Below are 7,796 nucleotides of genomic sequence, written 5' to 3'. Positions count from 1 at the left end.
GCTGCACTGGGACACTCTGACCACATCATAGTCCACCTGCATACAGGCAGAAATTAAAACTCTGCAAACCTGTTGTGAGGACATCTAAGAAGTGGACCAGTGAAGCTATGGAGGATCTTCGCACGTGCTTGGACTGCACTGACTGGGATGTTTTCAGGACTGCTACCATCAGTCTGGATGAGTACACAAGGCTGTGACATCATACATCAGCTTCTGTGAGGACAGCTGTGTACCATCACGCACCAGGGTTATCTACAACAACGACAAACCCTGGTTTACAGCTAAACTCAGACAGCTAAGGCTGGCAAAGGAGGAAGCATTTAGGAGTGGGGACAAGGACCGGTTTAAAGAGTCTAAATACAGGTTTAGCAAGGCGGTGAGAGATGCTAAACGACTGTACTCTGAGAAACTCCAACAGCAGTTCTCAGAAAACAACTCGGCCTCTGTCTGGAAGGGCCTCAGACAGATCACCAACTACAAACCGAAAGCCCCCACTCCACTAATGACTTGCGCCTGGCCAACGACCTGAATGAGTTTTACTGCCGATTTGAAAGACAATGGGACAGTCCTGACACCATCCCCCGTGAACCCATTCACCAGCTCCAGACCACCAGCTCCTCCTCCCCCATCTCAGCAGGAGCCCGGGCCTCTCTACAATCACCACCTCAGAGGCCCCCTCCCCCTCCCCTATCACAATGACGACTCTCTCCCTCCTGGAGAGGGACGTTAACAGACTATTCAAGAGACAGAACCCCGCAAAGCAGCTGGACCAGACTCTGTCTCTCCCTCCACCCTGAAGCACTGTGCCGATCAGCTGTCTCCGGTGTTCACAGACATTTTTAACACCTCACTGGAGACATGCCACGTACCAGCCTGCTTCAAGACCTCTACCATTATCCCCGTCCCAAAAAAACAAGGACCGCAGGACTCAATGACTACAGACCCGTCGCCCTGACCTCTGTGGTAATGAAGTCTTTTGAGCGCCTTGTACTGTCCCACCTCAAAACCATCACGGACCCACTCCTGGACCCCTGCAGTTCGCATACAGAGCCAACAGGTCTGTGGACGATGCTGTAAACATGGCCCTCCACTTCATCCTCCAGCACCTGGACACTGCAGGAACCTATGTCAGGATCCTGTTTGTGGACTTCAGCTCCGCCTTCAATACCATCATCCCGGCTCTACTACAGGACAAGCTCTCCCAGCTGCACGTGCCTGACTGCACCTGCAGGTGGATCACCGACTTCCTGTCTGACAGGAAGCAGCACGTGAAGCTGGGGAAACACGTCTCCGACTCCCGGACCATCAGCACCGGCTCCCCTCAAGGCTGCGTCCTTTCTCCTCTACTCTTCTCCCTGTATACCAATAGCTGCACCTCCAGTCATCAGTCAGTCAAGCTCCTGAAGTTTGCAGACGACACCACTCTCATTGGACTCATCTCTGGTGGGGATGAGTCTGCCTACAGGAGAGAGATTGAACATCTGGTGTCCTGGTGCAGCCATAACAACCTGGAGCTCAACGCCCTAAAGACAGTAGAGATGGTAGTGGACTTCAGAAGGAACGCAGCCCCACCCGCCCCCATCACCCTGCATGACTCCCCAGTCGACACTGTGGAGTCCTTCTGCTTCCTGGGCACCATCATCACCCAGGACCTCAAGTGGGAGCTGAACATCACCTCCCTCACCAAGAAGGCTCAGCAGAGGATGTACTTCCTGCGGCAGCTGAAGAAGTTCAACCTGCCAATGACAATGATGGTGCACTTCTACACTGCCATCATTGAGTCCATCCTCACCTCCTCCATCACCATCTGGTACGCTGCTGCCACTGCCAAGGACAAGGGCAGACTGCAGCGTATCATTCGCGCCACTGAGAGGGTGATTGGCTGCAATCTGCCATCCCTCCAGGACCTGCACACCTCCAGGGCCCTGAGGCGGGCAGGAAAGATTGTGGCCGACCCCTCCCACCCTGGACACAAACTCTTGCAAACACTCCCCTCCGGCAGGAGGCTGCGGTCCATCAGAACCAAAACCTCACGTCATAAGAACAGTTTTTTCCCGACTGCAGCTGGCCTTATCAACAAGGCCCGGGACCCCCACTGATGCCACTGTCACTGTACTGTTATCCTGACCCCCACGGACACCAACAGACAGCACCTGTACTTAAAACCACTTTATCCCTTGCACTATTGTTATTGTTTTGCACTATGTTTATGTTATGTTATGTTATGTTATGTTATGTCTGTTATGTTTTTTACTGCACTATTGTTCATCTTACTCTATTTATCTTATTTTATGTTCACTGTTACGCACCACCTGACCAAAACAAATTCCTTGTATGTGTAAACCTACTTGGCAATAAACCCGATTCTGATTCTGATTCTGATTCTGATGAACTATAGCAAATAATTTTTTAAACCATGAACTCAATATAAATACATGGCAATAAACCTTTAACAATCAAGTAAATCATTAGTTGATTGTAAAATCATTTAAATGCATGTGAACTAACCCTCTTGCACTGTCATGCACAATAGAAGATATGGCTACATCATATACCCAAATGTAGCGCACTTGCTAAGCGCTAGTGCATGGTTTCTAACAGTACTGCATTAGCTAACTTCATTTAAGTGCATAGGCTCAACTAATAGCCACCTTGAATGAGCTATAGCCTACTTAAAATTAACACAAGGTTATTACATGGCACATTCATACACATGTTACATAGCACATTCATACACGTATGATACAATAACAGTGCGATTCACGCTTTCAAATAGCAACATTCAACTTTATATGAGAGAAACTCAATAGCTATACATACCACGTGTGGCTAATGCTATTTTCAAGGAAACACGGAGTTAATAACACACGTGTTGCTGCTACAATGGCGATATTTTAGCTAAATTTCAAATTTAAACTCGCTGAAATCCCAAAGGAAGAAACTGAAGTGTGCAAACTGAAAAATATTAAACGCCACGTGTGGCTAATGCTATTTTCAAGGAAACACAGAGTCAATAGCACACGTGTTGCTGCTACAGTTACGATACTTTAGCAAATTTAACATTTAACTTACCAAGATCCCAAGGAAAGAGATTGAAGTGTGCGATCTGGAAAATATTTGGTCCGTGGGTCATTTACGGAGCTACTCTTTAGGTTTACTGCTTAAATTAACGATTATGATTTGTTACTTCTAATCGTCTTTTTCTTTCTCCCGTTCTCCCCTCTTGCTGTGCGACAAACAGTCTCAACCAAGTCCCTGGGAGTGGGCGGGGCTAACTATTTTCCAGAATGATCTTAAGACATTACTGCCTGTTACAGCCAATAAAACTAATTAGGGACGCAAAACAAGTCCTCCTAACAGTTAGGTAGGGAGCCTCCCTTTTCTTAAAGCTACAGGACTCTTTTAAAACGTTGCTATTTTTCTAACGGGTTACATGATGTTTCGGCTTAAGTGGGTGATTAGGAAAACAATACTGTCGACTCGGCAAATACTCCTCAATAAGGACTTTCAAGTAGGCCATCTGACTAGTTGCAATGGCAGGAGCACAAACAATTTCAACTTTTTGCCTTAGCAGCAACACAAATTGCCAAACTTCATTTTCAACTGGATTTTAAATTTTGTCCCCAATCAAGAGAGGCAGAAGTCTAAGGAAACACCAATTCTGGACAGCATGTCCACTCAATTTCTCACTTCCTGGATTCATTTTGCATGGCTTATTGCTGGCGTCATCGCCGAGGTACCTGAAGTGATTAAGCTGTCCATTCAGTTCTCTATACGTGAAGAATTTCTGATTTGTGACAAAATGACTTAGGTATAGAGCGAAGTCATATGCGACGATACCCTCAAATAAGTCATGGCCCAGACAAGGAGGCAGACCAAGTTGGCACACATGGAAGTGGGTTAATTTGATAAATTTGGAATCAAATCAAATTTAATTCCCATTGACAGTTTTGATGTACTTACGTTATGCTGCATGCTGTGCTGCACGCTGTCTTTGTATGATGCAATTGTTTTCTTTTCACCTGTTGTGAAGGGAGATGACAAAAATTGAGCATGGCCAACAGTACATAATAGAGCCCGACCGATGCCAGATTTTTGGGTCCGGTGCCAATCCCGATTTTGGGGAGTCCTAGCCCACCGATTACCGATGTTTTGACCGATATTTTGTCAAAAAGTGCAACATTTTCAAACCAATTTGAAAAACTTATATTTTATTAAAGTTTCTATATTTAAGAACATTTAACTTATAAGCAAACAAAAAAAAATTAAAATAAACACACAAAACTTTTTAGATAAAAAAAGTAAAAGATGATATTAAATTAAATATACATATTAACACTATATTTAAGTGTGTGAAATCAAAATAACTCCACACCTTGCTTTTACTCCTTTCTTTTCCAACATCTATAAAAAATTAATGTAAAAAATCCCTTTTCCAGTTTCAAACATGTATTTTTATGATTATTATTATTATTATTGTTGTTATTATTAATTTGTTATTATTATTTCTTAGTATCTATTCTCAGTACATTAATTATATTTTCTTATTTTATTCCTACTAAGACTATCAAACGAGCTTCCCTGTCCATAAGAATTAGACGGTGAAAATAACTACAATGCGCTCTGACGCGTGACTAGATGACACACTCGCTCGCAATAACGCATTAGCTATGACACAGCCTCGTTATTTCTTATTATATTTTCTCAGTAAGTTAAATTAATTATATTTTCTTATTGTATTTTCTTATATGTATGAGCTTTCGTGCAGGTTACCCGCGCTAACTATTGGTTGATTCAGTTCTCCAACAGCAATCCTTCTCTCATGTTATCACGACAAAGCTAGATAACATGGCTTAAAATGATTCATGTTCGAAGTGTTTTATCTGCTTTTTTACTGTCTGGTTAGCTTGCTACGATGACGCGTGACAAGATGACACTCGCTTGCAATCACGCCTTGGCTATTTACAAAACATCATATAGTAGCTAATATCATTATCTCAGATAAAAAACAACAAAAAAACAAAACAAATGTGTGACACATTCAATCACCATTTTATTTTGGCTGGTTATTTATTTGAGAATACAGCGATGTCCTCTGGAAATGTAGATCCTACGCTGCTTATGTGCTCACTTCCAGTTCATAAAGGCTTGCTAGCTTGCTAAAGTGAACCAAATATGTTAGCTAGCTCGCTCGTTTGATAATGAGGATTGATAAACATAGTGGTCGTATAAACGCATTTAATTAAAAACTTTCACTAAATCTACATACCTTTATTGCCGCAACCGAATCTGTGCAGACAAGTCTTGCAGTGGAGAATATTGGATGAGGCACGAGTAACAAACGTCTTATTAGAGAAGTAGCGCGTCAGCTGCTGCAGTTCACACTTGTATTAGAGCTCCCTCTACTGGATAATTGTAGTAAATAGCAATTACAACGTTCAAGCAGACAAGTACAGATAAATAATCATCGTTTTTTTTTTGTTTATTATATAATATATATTAATATATTATAGATATATCGGTCGGGCTCTAGTACATAATCTGCAGAAATGGGTGCCTTTACTGAAGTTTTCACTAAAGCCACTCTGTGATCCCATATCATTCTTTCCAAGATAAGGTGGGACTGGCTCAATGTATCTAAACTGATTTTTAAAAACCGTTTTTTGTCTTTGATCAGTTTTCAAGGTACCAGTGTTGCATGCCCGAAACAAATCCTCGGATTTAAGAACCTCTCTCTCTCACGGTCAGAGATATCCAATGATACCAGCTTTTCGTCCAACTTATGAAGTAAATGAGACTGACTGATATCATGCACTGCTTGAAAATCCTCAATAATAGACTGTATGACTGATGCTGGCAGTAAAAGTTTTGCCTGCAACTTTAAATAAAAGAAAGCCAAATTGTTCAAGAAAAGGGATTCATCTGCTCTCTCTGGCAGCACCGCTGCTTGGTCTCCCTCGTTATCATCACTTACGTTACGTCGTCAGTCAAATCCCCCTCCAACACTGAAACATCCTCAACTTGTTCATTGGTTGCCGTTAGTCTCGTCTCTGTTCCTACTGTTACATGGCCCAGAAGACTGGATACTGTACAAGACTTGTGTACTGTGGAAAAATTAGAAATAAAGGAAGAGACGACTGAAAACGTTCTCCCACACTGACGAAATGGACAAGAAACGGCCCTGCCCTCTCCGATATGAGATTTCAAATGAGAGTTTAAACTGGATAAATCATTGCATCTAACATTGCAAAATTCTACATGACAAGATACACACTCGATTGCAGTTACCTGTGCTCTCCTCTTATCTTTATGCTCTCGATATACATGACATTCCAACTGCGTCATGTTTCTGAACGAACGGGAGCAATCAAAAAAGGCGCATTTAAACAACGCGGTTGGAAGACTCGCATGTACTTTCATATGCCTAACAAACGCATACTTCGTTAAGCATTGGTGACCACAATACTGACATGTAAACATGCTTTCATACTAAGCTATCGCTGGCGAATGATTGGCCGTTATGATACTAACTAGTTTGATGAATTCGAAACGCACGTAGCCTACCTGCACAATCCGGCGACACTCTAGCCAGCTGCAACAAAAAATACTCAAAGTACAGGGTTGCCTTGGAAAAGAACAAGAAAATTTATGTGAAATACAGATCAACGTATTCTGTTGGAAATCAAAAACGAACAAATTGTGATATAATTACTTTTAAATTCGCGTAGCCTATTAGGTGTGACACTCGAAACTTGGCATTGCTTTGTTAGCAAATTCTCTGTCGCCACTACTAACCAACGGCTTCCCAATATCCATAGCAATTTCCAGTTAATTACTGAAAATTCAAACGGTGTTATGCAGTTAAGAGCAAAACGCCCACAATGCTGTTCTGTCTTAAGCAATGTGCCGTATATCAATAAAACAGCAGATTACTGTAGGAATTTCCCTGTAATTTCACATCAATTTCATGCCGTGTACCAACAATGACAATGAGTTTGCTTTTATATTTATTGATTTTTATAGATTTAATCAGCTGGACGTGAAATGTTCTTCTGCGGGCGTTTGGGCATATTATCTTACCGTTGTCAAGCAAAACTCTGCTTCGTAGTTCTAATTGGACCGTCCTTATGCAGACACTCTGGTTTGTAGTTCTAGTCGCACCGTTGTTAAGCAAACATCTCTGGTCGTAAGTTCTATGAAAACAATGATTTTATCAAGAAAAAATAGTTCATTCCCGTTTCATACCATGCAATTTGTTGTGTTCAATAATAGATGTTACAGGTTGAGTGTATTCTGACCACTAGGAGGCACTGTATTACTTTCCCGAGAGTAGTTGGAAGACTACCCTAGTAAGGATGTGACGTAAGGGGAAAGTGTGTTGACCAGGAGAGATTGGGTTAAGATCAGAGACTGTAAAAAATATGGACACAGCTACTGTGACGTCACCCATTGACTCTCCGTGGGTCTCTAAAACACGTTTTGAAGCTCAATGGCGGGCGCGGCCATTTTCTCGATTTGGAGCCAAAACCATAGAGTTAAGCGGTCTTGTGATTTTTACAATTTGATTGACAGTCCGGTGCGGAAAAGCCCCTCAACCTGAACGAGGCTAGCTGACTGTCTGCCGTTATGTTTTAAAATATATTATCAGATGTTTACGGAGTTTAATTTCCATCCGTGACTGTACTGTGTCATGTAATCACGTTATGTATGACATTAAAAATACAATTAGGCTATGTTCAGTTATCTTCAATTTATGTTTCTCAGCAAAACGAATATGCTTAGCTAGCATATCAGCT

General features: G+C 42.0%; 1 long non-coding RNA gene across 3 annotated transcripts; it reads right to left on the bottom strand.

Annotated features, from left to right (window-relative positions):
- Nucleotides 1-2,396: 2,396 nt before the first annotated feature.
- Nucleotides 2,397-7,789, bottom strand: LOC135246766 (uncharacterized). 3 transcript variants are annotated; one of them, XR_010327912.1, is made up of 5 exons: nucleotides 7,081-7,789; nucleotides 6,565-6,625; nucleotides 5,270-6,104; nucleotides 3,964-4,022; nucleotides 2,397-3,106 (listed from the first exon to the last, which is right to left on the bottom strand). It is a non-coding gene; the product is annotated as an uncharacterized LOC135246766 (long non-coding RNA). The 3 variants fall into 3 exon arrangements; XR_010327913.1 differs by lacking the exons at nucleotides 2,397-3,106; nucleotides 3,964-4,022 and having other exon boundaries at nucleotides 5,268-6,104; nucleotides 6,713-7,789; XR_010327911.1 differs by lacking the exons at nucleotides 2,397-3,106; nucleotides 3,964-4,022 and having other exon boundaries at nucleotides 5,268-6,104.
- Between the last annotated feature and the right edge of the window lie 7 nt (nucleotides 7,790-7,796).

The sequence above is a fragment of the Anguilla rostrata genome, unplaced genomic scaffold (genome assembly GCF_018555375.3).
Source record: "Anguilla rostrata isolate EN2019 unplaced genomic scaffold, ASM1855537v3 scaf0891, whole genome shotgun sequence".
Taxonomy (NCBI): Eukaryota; Metazoa; Chordata; class Actinopteri; order Anguilliformes; family Anguillidae; genus Anguilla; species Anguilla rostrata.
The sequence above is the reverse complement of the archived record's forward strand: the minus strand, read 5'-3'. Positions and strand labels throughout refer to the sequence as shown.